At 40.6% G+C, this 16075-nt stretch overlaps 2 protein-coding genes across 13 annotated transcripts in view; one reads left to right on the top strand and one right to left on the bottom strand.

The window, feature by feature from the left end:
- The window catches only part of AKAP7 (A-kinase anchoring protein 7), a 134815-nt gene extending 130951 nt beyond the window's left edge, over positions 1 to 3864 (bottom strand). For 2 of the 3 annotated variants that reach the window (XM_025042455.1, XM_025042452.1), the window contains exon 1: positions 3301 to 3864. The gene's annotated coding sequence lies outside the window, so the exon portion shown is untranslated. The remainder of the gene's footprint in view (positions 1 to 3300) is intronic. The other variant, XM_025042454.1, reaches the window with a different exon arrangement.
- Positions 3865 to 3921: 57 nt separating this feature from the next.
- Positions 3922 to 16075, top strand: part of EPB41L2 (erythrocyte membrane protein band 4.1 like 2) — a 194697-nt gene continuing 182543 nt past the window's right edge. For 4 of the 10 annotated variants that reach the window (XM_015600086.2, XM_015600083.2, XM_025042449.1 and 1 more), the window contains exon 1: positions 3923 to 4058. The gene's annotated coding sequence lies outside the window, so the exon portion shown is untranslated. Of the gene's footprint in view, positions 4059 to 16075 lie in introns of all 10 variants that reach the window. The other 6 variants (XM_025042450.1, XM_025042446.1, XM_015600090.2 and 3 more) reach the window with 3 other exon arrangements.

Below are 16075 nucleotides of genomic sequence, written 5' to 3'. Positions count from 1 at the left end.
TGAAGAGCAGGCAAACATAGAAGGCCTTATAACCTTTATTTATCAATGAGAATCAAATATAAACTTTTATAAACTTGCTCTGTATTATTACCTGAATTGAACTAGTATAAAATAAGACTGATTCAATGATGCTTGTATAGTGATATCAAGAAACATTGTTTTATCCTTATATTTCATATATAATCTACCTAAAATGGCAGAGACTATGTGTTGTCTGTTCTAGGTAGTGAAGACAATTTGAGGGCACAGAGAAAAACCAGAATTCTTGATTTCCTTTACCAGCTGTATTATCTACCAAACTATGAACTCTACCATAGCAGGGACAATATATGATCCATTTTTGTATGTCCAGAGCATGGCATGAGATCTGGTATATAATGACACTCAGATTGTTAAATGGAAATAATACATCTTTGTTTCACCCTTTCCCTCAATGTAGCTTTTTGGGGGGATTTTTATTGGACCTATCCTATTTCTGCTTCCAGTTCCAGGGAGCAATGGACCATGAGATCCCATAAAGAGCAACTGTGGAGATTTTGCTACAGCTTATGGGAAATCGGCATGTCCAGGCTTTTTCGTCAGCGAGCCATATGAAGCAGGGGTGTGTGTGTGGCACAACACCAACTACAATTGAGGGAATATCTCAGTTTGGCAGGCTTGAGATGCTTATACCTGTTATTAGCAATATTTGGGAGTAGCCTTTCAAAAAGAGATTATCATCACTCAGTAGACTTAGATTGAAAAAGGGACATGTGATGCTTTTGAGGAAGACCTGTGGAAAATTTAACTGCAGATGGAAAAGAGAAGGGTTGCTTGAGGACATACTCTAATACTAGACTAGAAAAATATGGCTTCTGTGGTGAATTGTTTACCTCAATGGCTGCCAACAATTCTTCCCATCACTGTTCATACATTCCACTCTTCCTATCAAGTGGTGAAATCTATGATTCCTTCTCCTTGATTTGGAGGTGGCTTTCTGACTTGCTTTGACCAACAGAATTGGGCATAAGTGATGCTGTGTGACTTCTGGGCCTAGGCCTTAAAGACCTTGTAGCTTTTGTTCTTATCCTCTCAGAAGGCAGGTGACATTTAAAGAGGTTTGGGCTATTCTGCTAAGAGGCCACACGAAAAGAGAGAGGCCCTGAAAGGTAAGAGTCCATGTGGAGGAAATATTAAACTCCCCAGCTGACAGGCAGTGCCAACTGCCAGACATGTGAGTGAGACCATCTTGGATCCTTCATCCAGAGTTCAGCCTCCCAGCTGACACTACATAGAGCAGAGATGAGCCATCCTGTTGAGCCTGGATTGAATGCCTACGTTAAAGAATCATGAGCAATAAAATGATTGTCATTAAGTTTTGGGATTATGAAGCCACAGATAACTTTAAACAGCTCCAAGAACTGGCCAGGCAATAGTGTGATTCCTGTTGGCGTTTGTGTGGTGTCTTTGTTTCTTATGGTAGTGGAACTGGGAATTCATGCATTCCCAGTGAAGTCTGAGATCACCTGAATCTGATAGAACATGAGAGTGAATTGTCAAGTCTTCCCACCTGTGGTAAAAGAAGGGCAGGTTCTCAAACCAGAGCCACTCCAATACTTGCACCTGATTGAGTTTGGCACCCAGAAGGCACAAAGATAAAAGAAAGAATCACCAGTATCCTGAGATCAAGATTTCTTAGGAGCATGCCTGTGTGAGTGAGTTGGTAAGAAAGAACACTAAAGGAGTCCTAAATAAATTTCTAGTCCAAATTGCCAGACTGATTTTGCTTGCAGGTGGTGCTCAGGATTGAGGTTGTGATGCTAAATTTGGATGTGGCGACTCAGGATGCTATCTAGATTCCTGTCTTGTTCTTTGTGTCAGTCCCTTGCCTGTTAATCCAGTGTGTCCAGTGGGAAGACCCACCCTTGCTCTTATCAGTCTCTTTCCTGGGGATTAATTTCTGACCTTGAACCACAGCCTGGTAGTTCTGCCCCATGTTGTCAGTGTTCCAGCTTGTCTATATTACTGGATATCTCACCTGTTCAGGACTTTGTCCTGCTTGTCTAATTGAGCCCCTCTTCTCTCCCTGTCAAGACCTTCTTGCTTGCCTGGATTACCACCTGTTGTTTACTTACATCTGTATGGCACCATATTCCACCTGTTTTCTTCACTTCCTTAGAATCTCTGGAACTTTAATTTTCTACCTTCAGTTCTTGCCAGGTCCTCACCAAATCTGCTCTATTCTATTGAAATGTTAGGGCCAGTAAGATTGTGTCCAAAAGACAGAGTCTAATTCTTCTTTTACACAAGAGCCTTTAGCCATTTGATAGCAACCTTTCCATCATCTTTAATCATCTCTTTAGGCTAAAGCTTGCTGGATCTCACATTATCAAGGTCATTCATCTATGGATTTAATTCAGCTTGTCAATAGTCCTCTTAAAAGGTGGCATACAGAAGTGATTCACATGATTCAACAGAGAATATAGTATGGATGTCATTACCTATGATAAGGGCATACTTTATATTTATATTAATTGTGCCTCCATTTATGCTATTATTTTGCTATTATTTTCCATCAGGGATAGATCGAGGTTTTGTAAGTCCTAAAGCTTATAAACTTTAGGGACTCTCTTTAATAATTTATTTTTAACAAATATATAGTTAGTTTTAAGTCCAGTGAAAATGAGGGATCCTGATTTTCATTGCAAATCTACCTGAAGGTTCCTAATAGTCTTGTCTGGTAAAATTCCTGCGTATTCCTCTCTGTATTAGTGTACCCTACTAGGTTTAATTTGGGTACTTAGCATATGAGAGATTAAGTGAATTAACACACGTGAGGGACTTAGAATAATGCCTAGCACTTAGGGCATGCAATAAATGGTAGCTATTATTATTTTTATTACTTACTAACAGGACCTTGACAAATTATCTTCCCGGCTCTTAATTTTCTTTTTGATGTAATGGAGATAATATTTGCCTTGCTTTTTTCATAAAGTTATTGTGAAGATTAAATGACAAAATATATGAATGTCAACTGAAATGCATCATACATATGGAAGGTATTGCAACTGAGGTTTTATTTGACATTGTTAATTTTAGGAAAGGTTATGTTTAGGAAAGAGAAGTCTTTACTCTAGCCGAGATGGAGTCACTAAAGACCTCAGTAGAGATGGGAAGAGGCAAAGGACAAAAGGTGCATGTGTGGTAGACGCTGAAGGCAATGACCTGCACATCTCTTTCCACATGCCAACATTCAGAAAAGATGAAAAAAATAGAATCTGAGAGAAAGCGGTGTAATTACACAAAAGGACAGGGACTTACTGTTTGTGTGTGTCTTTTCACAACTGGCCTTGACCTAGGTCTCCAGCTTTGTCTTCAGCCATGTCCTGCTCTGTAATCCAGGCTCCCAGGTCTCAACTGGAGAAATCCTACTCACACTTTGGGTTCAGCATAAATTCCCCTCTTCCCTGGGTTTTCCCCAGTTCCGTCTGTCCATCCCATAGGAAGAATAAATGGTTCTTCTCCGATACACTCTCCGTGAAAGAACTTCCACTCTAGACTGAAGGGCACCCAGTTTTCCTTATTTTCGTGTTTCCAGGGCTTAGCTGCTTCTCCCACTAAATAGATGTTCAATAAGGTTTAGTCAATGAATTCACTTTGTAGAAATAAGTTTTTTAAGTTGATAAAAGGGTATTTACGAGGGATTCACGGGTAAGAACGCCTTGCACACAGGCATTAACAGTCGTTAGCCACGGCAGCTCTGAGAGCAAGAGATCCTTCCAGCCTGGGGTACTCGGCAACCGCTCCTAGCGAATCCCGTGGGAAGGGCCACCCCCGCCAGCGCGGGGGCGTGGCGCGGCCCGAGGGGGTTTCCGCGCCGGGGGCGCGTCCGGCGGGGGCGCGGGAGGGGCTTCCGCCGCGAGGGGGCGGGGCTGGCGCGCCGAGTCCTCTGACGGCCCCAGCCAGGGAATTTCAATTTGAAACCTAGCGGAGGGAGGAGGCGGGCGCGGCGGCCCGGCGGCTGGGGCTGAAGGTGGACTGGTTCCTGCGCGAGCGAGCTCCGGAGGTGCGGCGTCTGGGTAAGGAGGCATGCCCGGCTGCGGAGTGGCGGGCCTGGGGGCGGGGAGCCCGGGCCGACTGAGTAGTCCCTACGGAGCTGCATGGGCGGCTCGGATTTTTCCTCTTGCTGCAGCTGGGAAGCTGATCTTGGGCAGGAAGCGGTGGCGGGACGGTCCCACCGGGGGGAGGGAGGCCGGCTTTGGGATTTTCTGCAGCTCCCTCTCTCTTCTCCTCCTCTTCTCTACCAGACCCCATTCTCTCTCCGGGGTCCGGGTCCTGTTGCTCCAGGCCAGATCCCCACTTCGCTGCTCCACTGTCCTTCTCTGCCCCCTCTCTCTCAGAGCTGGGGCCGAGTCTCGTCGTATCCGGGAGAGGTGGGGGCTTGGTGAAGAGTGTGCCGGCTCCTCCGGATGCCGTGGGCTCAAGGTCGCGCGTCCCCGGCCTCAAGGAACGGCTGGAAGACGAATCCGGCTCCATCCCGAGCGAGGGCCGCGGCGCGAGAACCGGTCCCGGCCAAGAGCGGCCACTCGTCTTTGGCTCCCTGCGATGTGCGCGGGGGCTCCCGGGATGCGGCGGCGCCCTTCGGGAGGATGATTTTGGCAGGGGAAACGCGCAGGCGAGGACTCCGCACCTTCCTGGGCTGTCCGCTCGCGTGGGCACTGCAGGAAGCCCGGCGAGGGCTGCGCGCTAGCCCCACGCGCCCCGCAGGTTCGGCCCGGTGTCCGCCCGCGCCCATGCGGAGAGGAACGCCGTTTCGCACTCTGATCCTTAGAGTTCTGACATCCAGGCCATCTCACTACAGATGCCATTTATTCTGCCTCCGGGGCTGGGAGCATTTTTAGGTGAGCTGCAGCGGAAGGATGAAGAGGAGAACCGAATGGATCCTGCAGAGTTGGAATTGGTGTCTGGGGCCCTATCCCCAGCCCGAGACGCTGCCCCCAGCAGCCGGAAGGGAAGTTTGAAGAGGGACGTCGGTCATTATGCTTCCCAAGATTTCAAACCATGCCATTTATTCTGCCTCCGGGGCTGGGAGCATTTTTAGGTGAGCTGCAGCGGAAGGATGAAGAGGAGAACCGAATGGATCCTGCAGAGTTGGAATTGGTGTCTGGGGCCCTATCCCCAGCCCGAGACGCTGCCCCCAGCAGCCGGAAGGGAAGTTTGAAGAGGGACGTCGGTCATTATGCTTCCCAAGATTTCAAACCTCCCCTGAGGTCAGGGTGTTTTTTTTTTTTTTTTTTTTTTTTGGGGTAGGAGGCTCTCTTTGATGATTAGTGATATTGAGCATCTTTTCACATGTCTATTGGCCATCTGTATGTCTTCTTTGGAGAAATGTCAGTTTAGGTCCTCTGCCCATTTTTTAGTGAGGTCAGGGTGTTTTTTTTTTTTTTTTTGGTGAGGTCTGAAGAGCTCTGGCCTAGAGTCTGTTATTTTTGGGAGGGGTCTCTGTGTGGAGTCCTCCCTACTGTCCCCGAAGACTCCTTAAATTGAATTCCCCATTACCGCAACCGCTGGCTCTGTTTTTAAGAACCGTGGATGGGTGGAAGGGAAGGTGGAACCTAGAGGAGCTGTAGATATATTTTCTCTTTTATGAATCACATCTTTCCCTCAGTTTCTTGAACTTCTTGAATCTGAAATGGCATGTGTGTGTCATTGTTCTTTTGCTGTCTTGTTCATTTTACAGCTTTTTTAAAAATGACTCAAGAGTTTTTCCTTTATTCCATTTTCTTCAGTTACTTCTTTACTTTTTCCCTTGTTTTTGTTCTTCTCTCACCGGAATCCATTATTTTTATAGTCTCTGTTTATAACACTTTTGAGAATTAGCATTTTAGTTGATGTCCTATAGTGTTTCCCCTTGAGTTTAGGACTTGAGTGAAACTGAGTCAGTTTCTTGGTTGCAGAATCTTGGGCTTAGAATTTTCAGGCTTGGAACAGGTTTTACTGGGAAACGAATAGCACAGCACTTAATCCTATTCAGTTTCCATGTTCAGGCCTATTGCTGTGAGAAATTACTGGATTGGTGTTGCAGTCACTGATGGAGCTGCATTGCAGTGAAATCTTGAATTGTCGTTAAGGGCCAACCCAGTATATCCATCAGGATGGTACAACTTTCAGAGAGTTTGGCTGTGTCACCTGCAGAGTTTCAGTGATCAATCTGATGATTCAATTTGAGAACTACCATCAAACTTCAGATATCTCCTCTTTGGAGGTCTTTGGAGAACTGTTCAAGTGAGAATGGCTTGGAACAATGGCATGGATTTAGGGCTAATTTAATCCTATCCTGTCTTCCTCACTTTTTGGGCAGAATTCCCACTGAAGTCAGTAGTGGTCTTGTGTGCAGAAGGACTGCTGAGAACAAGAGGCTGCTCATTTAGAGTAACGGGAAGGGACATTTTCTTTCCTTTTTAAAATATCCCTCTTTAAGAAAGACCTAGTCATAACAGTTTTTAATTTTTTACCTCTGGTTGAAGTAGTTACAACACGGTGTGCAAAGACTTTCCAGAGGAAATATGTGGATGAGTTGAGCCCCTAACTTGAAATTCTTAATATCTCAATTGGATGGAGATTGCTCAGAACAATTAAAAGTGATTTAAAAAAAATCATTTAACAAAACTAGAATTTGATTTTAATAAAATTATTTCTGACTTGTATAAAATTTTTAAACTGCTATGGAGTATTCTCAACTCAGTGTATATATTAAACTGGGTATAAATACAACTGGGTATGTATATTAAAATCTGAAATTTAATTCCAAGTAGAAAGAAGCAAATATGCAGATTTAGGGGACGCACCTGAAGAGAGGCTCACCAAAAAAGAACTATTCAAATATAAGACAAAGAAATTCAGATAGCTCTTACTGCATTTGAAGAGTTAGTACAGTTATTATATGTAGTGACTGTCTGGGCCCATCAGATTTGTGAGCACTCAGAGATTTCCAAGTTAACTTTGTGCTGATCTGGGTTGGTGAACTTGTCAGGTTCCTTGCTTCTCTATGTTAATGTTCTTGTGGCTTACCCTTTCCAAATTACCAGTTCTAAAGAACTGAGTTTAGAAAACCTATCTAGTCACCAGATTTTAAAAATAGATTTTTAAAAATCATAACCATGTCCACGTGTACTACCCAACCACTTGCTTTCAACTAAAAATACTTGCAAAGATGACAAAGGAGTTCTCAACCAAAATATTTATTGGTAAAATTACTCTGTAGTTAGTAATATTGTATAGTTATGTTTAACATCAGGTTTTGCTCTGAATCACTACTCTCATATTACTGTGGTAGAGAATTACAAAGGTTCTATCTTTGCCATTTTATTTAGGAATGTGGGGGTTATAGTTTATATAACAATGCGAAATATTTTTGAAAATTTGATTTTGTTTCTATTAACATAGGAAAGTATGGGCCTTTTTTGTTGTTATTATTTTACTTTATTATTATTATTTTTTTGGAACTGAAGTAGCCTGTTTAAAAGCCATGTGTAGACTTTTTGGAAAATGTCTGAAGGCAATAAAATAGTATAAGGATCAATAGTGCTGAGAGTCAAATTTCGCATTTTTAAAATCTGTATTGTTTACTTGGAGAAAGCAAGGAAATGTGCTTCCCTTCCCCCACTTTATTTAGAAACATTTCCAGTGGCCTCGTTTGCTTTTTCAGATTCAGAATTACTGTACCTAACCACTGGGTACCCTTACAGATTTAAAAGCCTCAAGTAAATGTTTATGCTGGCTTCAGTACTCAGCAAATACTAGCCAAACCCTAATTTACTGCCCTTTTATAGAATCTTGGAATCTCAGGGCTAGACCTTTAGGAGTCAGCAAATCCATTTTCAGCCCTTGCCCCTTCTCCCCAACACACAGACATTACCAGCCTTTTTGGAAGGCCTGAGTTAATAGATTTGTAGATGATTCCTCTACAGATTCCAGACAGAGCATCCTTTGCGAATGGCATGTTTTGGCACAAACCAGCAAGTTAATATTCATAATATTTCTGTCATTCTTTGACTGGGCAGTGCCCCAGACTAAAATCCAAAATGAAGTCAGTGCCTGGTGTTATTAACTACAGGGGAAGGGCCTCCAAGTATAAATAATATAGTTATTTAGAAGTTATAGGTAAGCCAGAAAGCAAAGAAAGGAATCATCTCTATTATCAGTTAGAAATAACTGATAATGATAACCAGTGCTTTTTTTAAAGTTTTTTTTTTTTCTTGTAAAGTATATATTTGTGTATTTTGTATGAGAGAGGGAATATTATGAGGGAACCCTCTCTCATACAAAATACACAGACATACACACATTTTAAAAAATATTTATGTATTTGTGATGTGAAGCATCTATGACATTGTAGTTAATGAATTTGATGAATCAGTTCGTTCAACTTTTATATAATATATTGGAGGTGCTTTTAGTGAAGAGTCTTTGAAAGCTGGAGTTGGCTTTGTAGAACCTGGTACTATTATATGTAGAAATGTCCTTTAGGTAATATTTCATATAGGGGATTTGCTTTTCTTTCCACTCGGTGTAATTTCCTTTTGTTTTGTGATTGGCTTGAGATCTGTGTGGGTTTCTTAGATGTGCGTTTTTCATGTCTAGAATAATCTGTACATTATTTTCTTAAATACTTAGTGTTTGGGATATTATTTATTTGAATGAGAATTTCAATGATTTTTCCCCCCAAATTCTCATTTTTATTTTTATTTTTTTATTTTTTATTTTTATTTTTATTCTTTTAGTGAGGCAACCTTTGGTTGACCTCACAGATTGCAAGGACCTTGTCAAGCTCACAATTCCTTACTTTTTAAATTTTTTACGCCTACAGCACCTGGTCTTCCTAGTGGTCTCCCATCCAAGTACTAACCAATACAACCCTGGTTAGCTTCCGAGATCAGATGAGATGGGGCTTGTTCAGGGTGGCATGGCTATAGAAAAAATTCTCATTTTTAAAATGATGTCTTTTACCCTTTGGTATAGGGGTAGACCTTATGTGGCCTATGAATTCATTCATACTGCTTAAGGTCCCCCCACCAAGATTAAAATTGGGCTGATTTTATATTCTCAGTTACTTTAAAAGTGGAAATATGTTTTCACTTTACAGATAACTTCTCTGCATTTTGGTATTTTTTCACTTAGGCATGGTAGAATCATAAAGGTATAAATGCATATAGATTGCCTTCCAACTAATCTTTATAATAGTATGGAATAAATTTGAGGAATAAGAATTATCTTTTTATTCACTCTGAGAAGTATCTTAAGTAGGATTTTCCTTTAGGTAGGCAAGCTGACATCTTAGATATATAACTAAGTTCAGTGACCTGGGGAGGGTTTTAGCTCTTTCCAGTGTAAGAGCCAGAGGCATGGAAAGGGCTCCAAAGTGATTTTGTCACTGTTCACCTGTAGAACCTTAATGTCTAGGTCAGGTAGGGAAGTTCATTGTATCTAAACTAAATCTTTCATATTGTAAATGAACACCTAGTTTTCTCTTGCTTTGCTCTTTTTATGACCTCACTATCTCCATGGAAGAATTTTCAAATGCTTAAAAGACTTATGTTACCCTCTAATTGCCTTTTTCCAAGATAATTGTGGTTTGAAATTTTTTTCCTGTAAGTCTGATTATCTAACTCTCCAATCATCTTTTCCAAGGCCTGAATTCAGGTGTTCAGACCTCCTGATGAGCTTAAGAGTTAGACTTACCACCATGTGGCAACGGTGCTGAGTTTAATCATATTTTTGAGTTTCCTGTGTTTTACCAATATTGGCGCAGATGCTTGAAGACATTAAATTAAAATGTAGTGTACACTCTGCCATAATTCTTAGGTTCTTTTTCTTTTAGTGCAAACAGGCTACTTGTTTTCCAGTTAGATTCATCCAACTGGAGGATGGAAAGGGAGTGTGGCGATCATTTAATTTAGTTCACACTCCACCTGGGGTGGGGAGTGGGCTAAGTGGGGAAGGTATGGCCCAGGGTGGGCCTCAGGGGTTCACAAACTACCTGAGACTTAGTAAATTGGTGTGTGTATATGTGCCTGGGGTGGGTGGGGGCAAAGAGAGGGGAGAGAGATTTTTGGAAGCAGTTTTTTAAAGGGTTTTGGGAAAGAGCAAAGATTGAAAACTGCTAATGGAGTTCAGGTCTTATTTTTGAGATTAGAAAATCAAAAGTTAGGGGATATCTTTTTTTTCTTTTTTCTTTTTTAGGTTACCTTATTGTACTTTCATCACTTATTTCCCCCCTTCACACTTATTTCCGTTAAATTGAATTCTTTTAGTTGTCCCCTTTTATTCAGTTATCAAGGTTAAACTGAATTCTGATGTAATCTTGGCTTCTTAAATTCTTACCTATGAATTTAAAAAATAGGCTTTTATTTCCTCACAGATTTCTCTGATGGAAATCTTGATTAGAAGGGAGAGTAACAAGTCCACACTATTTGGTACTGGGCAGCCTGGCACTTATGCTAATATAACCTTGGGTAAATTATTTTTCAAAGCCTCAGTTTCCTTTAGTATGGGGTTTACAATCATAACCTAACCTCACAGCGTTATATGAGGATTAAATGAGAAAGTGCTTATAAAATGCTTTTCATGGTACCTGGCATCTGTGAAAATTGTTACATTAAGAAAAGACCTAGTGAGTGGGTTGATTGTGCATATGTGGTAAGCATTTTTTTTTTTTTTGCAATGGTCAGGAATAATGATCTGTGCGGAAGTGTAGTCTTTGATATGAAACTAATTTCTTATGGTGATCACGAGTTAAAATCACTTTTTAACAATTTCAGTACAATATTTCTAGAATTTTTGAGCTTTTAGAAAACTTTATCTTAGCTAACTGTTTACCTCTTTTGGTAGTATACAAAAGAACATATAGATGGCAGGGCCATTTCAGTTACACACGGTGTTCATAAAACTTCCCAGATTTGAGAGACTTAAGAAAGAGGCTGACAACTCCAGCATTACATCGAGTTTCTTGAGGGAATTTACAAACAAGGTGCATCTTGGGCTGCAGCAGGGTGGCATGGATATCCTCTGCTGCATGGCAGGTGCTAAAGAATTACATAGCACAGAGCAGGATGGATGGGGTACTGATGCGTGAGCCGCCCCAGATAAGGGGAAAACGCTTTGAGTGCTTGCCAGGGCCAGGGCAAGGGCCTGTTTCAGGAACAAGCCTCAGTGGGGCATTGGGGAGGGGTCTATCCGAGAGTCTCTGGGGGAATTTACAGGAAGCAGTCTCTGTTCTGGCCAGATCTGGTCTTGCAGTGGTCACATGGAACAGTCTCTGCTGCACACAGGGAGGATATAGTCTTTTGTTATGTTGTCAGAGGTACCTGATTCTGATGTGTGCATATACTATATTATAACTTCTCTCCATAATTTCAGTAAGCTTGCTGAAAGCAAGCTGTGAATGGAATTTTTACTGATAGTGTTTAAATCTCTGCATGCAGTAATAAAATGTGACCTTTATAAATCCAGTACATATTTTTGTACGCTAAATAGACCTGCAGATGTATTTTCCTTCAACATAGTGTTTTAACTTTAAATTAGTTGCCAACATTAAGAAATCAGGTTTCACACAAATATCTTCATTTTAGGCTTCTCCGGAAAAACTGGAGGATCTGGGCCCACTTGGGAAACACTGGGTCATGCTCAGACTCCATCGCAGCAGTCATCAGCTAGACCTTACTAGCTCCTGCCCCAGTTTGCATAGGTCATCCTCTCTCTGCTTTGCTGAAGTCTCTCCCGTTCCTTGTCTTAACCTATAGACCTTTTTATTTATTTGTATTAGGTATCTGCCTTCTTTAGACTACTGAATTCACACCTCTTTTACTGAATACCAGTTGTGAAAGGTGCAAAAAAGTCATAGATCTGTATGGCCTTAGAGTACAGGTTCCTGGCTTTTCTTTTTCCTGTATGGCCTTAGACTGCGGTTTTTCTACCTTTTGGGCCATCAGTCATTTCCTGCTCCTTTCTTTGTGAAAGACTGACCTTTAGGTCGCTATCAGTCATTGTTTACAGAGCCCATTAATCAGTGCCCAGCACACAGTAGGCCCTTAATAACATATATAAAGAATGCACTTTCTATTTTCCTTCTAGACTTCATGGGTCAGATCTCTTGTTCTTTGAAGCCTACTGTTATACTCCAGTAGCCCATAGCTGTACCTTATTTGTATGTTTGGCATTTTTAAATGACTTTTTTTTATTTCATCATTTAATATTTTAGTATGTATTTCTAGGAGATAAGAAGTCTTTTGTAAACATAACGAATACTATCATTGCCCTTAATATCAAATATCTAATTGTCGGTATTCAGATATCCAATTATTTTAAGAATCATTTTTTAAATTGAGATATAATTGACATATAACATTATTTTAGTTTCAGATATACAACATAATGATTGATATTTGTATATATTGAGATGATCTTGACAGTAAGTCTAGTTAACATTCATTACCACACATAGTTTTTTTCTGGTGATGAGAACTTTTAAGATCTTTTCTCTTAGCAGCTTTCAAATATATAATACAGTATTGCTAACTATAGTCACCATGCTATATATTACATCCCCAGTTTGCGCCCTTTGATCCCTTTACCCCACCCTCACCCTGACCCCTCACCTCTGACAACCACCACTTTGTTCTCTGTATCTCAAGTATCAGTTTTTGAAAAAATTAGTTTGAATCAAGATCCAGTTAAGATCTACACATTATGATTGGTTGATATACCTTTAAAGACTAAGAAACTATAGTTTTCCCTTCATCTCTTATGTCTCCTTGCAATTTATTTGTTGAAGAACTTTATGGGTTGTTCTATATTGGTTTCCCACAGTCTGAATTTTACTGACTTCAACCTTGTAGTGTAGTAAACCTGTTCCTCTGTCTTCTGTATTGTCTTTAATTTGGTGGTTTGATCTAGAGACTTGGTCCAATTCAACTCTTTTTTTTGTTGTTTGGTAAGAGTCCTCATAGTTGTATTTGACACTTCTTGTTTGTTTTGCTTCCAGCCACCATCCAGCTTCAGATACTTTCACATCAGCTGCTTTGTTGTCTGCTTAACCTGTACTGGACAAATATATTTTATGCTAGTGGGTTGGCTTTATTCTAGGTTCCATTTTTAAGTAACCCAGTAAGGCCAGAATTGATAATCAACGAACTTTTAAAAAAGGAAGAAAAATAACTATTTTGGAGCATAGACTGCCAGTCAGGGACTGTAGTTGGTGCTTTATGTGTGTTGATATCCACAGTCCTTGCAGCAGCACCTTGAAGTTGGTATGCGGTTCATTTTACCTATGAAAAATTGAGGCTTAAGCATTGAATAATTTGCTCAAGGGCACCCAGCTTGTGTGCTGCTAAAATTTTTTCTTCTGCTATAGAGGACTTGTTATTGCTTTTAATTGCTTAATGCTATTACTGTGTAGAACTTGAAGTTTTTAGGAATTTGTTGGCATCCATAGTATCTGACTTTTATAAAAGACAAGCTTGCTTTCCTAACTGGTTTTCTGCCTCCTCGTTTTCTTCTGTAAGGATGTGATTATGCAGCTGACCAAGCACTACTTTTTCCTATGTGACTTTGGACTCATGCAGGATTTGGGAGTACCCTTCATCTTGTTTTCTCCTTTGTATAGTGTTTCCTGTCGGATGTTTCAACATAAGAAAAATATATCAGAATATAAAATGCATCAACATAAGGTGTGCCCTACCCCTAGTTTTTATCTTTCAAGCGGTTTTACACTTTTTGCTATTTCATTTACAGTGCAAATGGCATTTCCCAGGGTGCTTGTAGTATAGTAATACTGTAGGGATTGTAAGGAGAAACAGCAGATCCCTGCCCTAGTTCCCTTAGTGACAGATTTCTACTCCCCAGAGGCAACCACTTTCAGTTCTTTCAGTTTTATTATCTGGTGTGTTTTGTCTAACATGATTTTCTCACTTTTTGATTTTTCCAATTTAGGTAATAATAGCTATTAACTTTCTACCTTGGTTGGAATTAGCCTCCTTTACTAACTCCCTCTTCTTATGCAGACCTACCCTCTTCTCTCATTCTACAACCATATGTCCAACAGCTAAGCCATATAAAGTGCTTTGACTTTGCATGTACTACTTTACAACTTTTTGTTTTATCCTGGAGTTAATTGCCTTATTTTTCCCTCATTTGCATAGTTTTCTTTGTTACCCATCCTTAATTTATCCTTAAACTATGTTGGAGACTATATTGACAACCATTTTCTTTTCTTGGAGATATCCTTTTGGGCCCTCCATCATCCCAGTCTTTTATTTCTAGAACCGCTATGTATCTGTGTTCTGGGAATTCCCTTTGCCTCTCTTCCTGGGCTCCCAGGTTCCTGGCCTCCTTGTCCCTTTCTTAATTCTTACTTAACACGAGTATATCCTTCAGTGGTTTCCCAAGAAAGTGCTTATGGAAGGTGAATTTCTTGAGAACTTGCATGTCTAAAAACAACTTTTTTTCACTATTAACATGCCTTTTGGTACTGTGAATTTGAATGTTTTTATAGTTTGGCCGGGTATAGAATTTTAAGTTAGTGATTACTTTCCCTCCAAATGTTTACTCCATTCTAGCATCCCAATATTGCTGTTGAAATGACTGATATGACTCTACTTTCTACTTCTGTGTGTCTAGTTTGTGCTCTTTGGAAGTTGTTAGGGTTTTCTCTTTGAACTTGGTGATTTGAAGTTTCACGATGTTGTGTCTACTGGTGTGGGGAGTTTTTCACTCATTGTTGTTGGGCACTCATTTAGGGGACCCTTTCAGCTGGGAAATCCTTGTCTTTCAGAAATACACTTCTGTAATTTCTCCCTCTGTGTTTTCTGTTCTTTCTGGAACTCCTATTATTTGGATGTTGAATTTCCTAGATTGACTCCCCAGTTTTATTTTTTATCCTCAGATACCATCTCTTTTGTCTTTTTTGTTCTGCTTTTTGGGAAATCTCTTCAATGTTTCTTCTGACCTCTCTACTGTTTTTTTCCCCCTATTTTCTAAACTTCTACTTGGTCACTGAATTTTCTTTTTGATAATGTCCTTTTCTTTTTTCATGTATGTAATATCTCCAGTTTTGCCCTATTTGATGTCCCTTTCCCCTTACTTTCTCTCTGTCTGGAAAGCTCTATGCTCACATACTTGCATGGCTTACTCCCTTAACTCCTTCAGATCTTTGGCTCCCATGATCATTTATTTGAAACTACTGTATAGCCCTACTTCCATCCCTATCCCAGCACATCCTAAATCTTTCTTGTCTTTTCTATGTATTATTATCATCTGATACACTGTATATTTTACTTTTTATTGATTCTCCCCTCACTAGAATATAAGCTGCATGAAGGCAAATATTTTTGTCCGTTTTGTTTACCCCATTATTTCCAGTATTTAGAACAGTGCCTTGCACAGAGTAGGCCCTCTGTAAATATTTGTTGACTGAGTAATTGGACCTCTTTGTTTTCTGTATGGTGTCTAACATTTGCCCTCTGTCTGAGTTCCCTGATCCCAGAGTCTGCTCTCCTTTAGCTTCTCTAGAGTTAACCTCCTGTCTTTTGGCTGCAAAGGTTTGGGTAGAGAGATTGAGAGATTGAGAGACTGAGAGATTGAGAGATAGAAAGAGAGGGGGCGGGGAGGGCGAGAGAGAGAGAGAGAGAGAGAGAGAAGGAGTGGGAGAGAAGAGGAGAGGGGGAAGGGAAGGAGGGAGGGAGAGGACACTAGAGAAAGAAGGGGTTTAAGTGTTCCTTGCATTTACTTATAGCTGGTCTCCTGTTTTCAGCTCTGTCTCTCAATTCAGCCCTCAGTGGTATTGTTTCTGTCAGGCCCCCACCAAAACGGGAATTCAAGTTGCAGCTTCCTCTGCTCTGCTAAATTAGTTACTCTACATCTGTTTTCCATCTTCTAAAATTCTGTTGATATATCTCATTTGCCGGCCTGGCCTCTCCTGGGTTTTTTTGTTTTTTGTTTTTATTCGTTTGTGGATTTGTACCTTTTCTTTCCGTCCTTCCGTCCTTCCGTCCGTCCTTCCTTCCTTCCTTCCTTCCTTCCTTCCTTCCTTCCTTCCTTC

The sequence above is a fragment of the Pteropus alecto genome, unplaced genomic scaffold (genome assembly GCF_000325575.1).
Source record: "Pteropus alecto unplaced genomic scaffold, ASM32557v1 scaffold79, whole genome shotgun sequence".
Lineage (NCBI taxonomy): Eukaryota > Metazoa > Chordata > Mammalia > Chiroptera > Pteropodidae > Pteropus > Pteropus alecto.
This window is presented reverse-complemented; position numbering and strand designations above follow the sequence as displayed.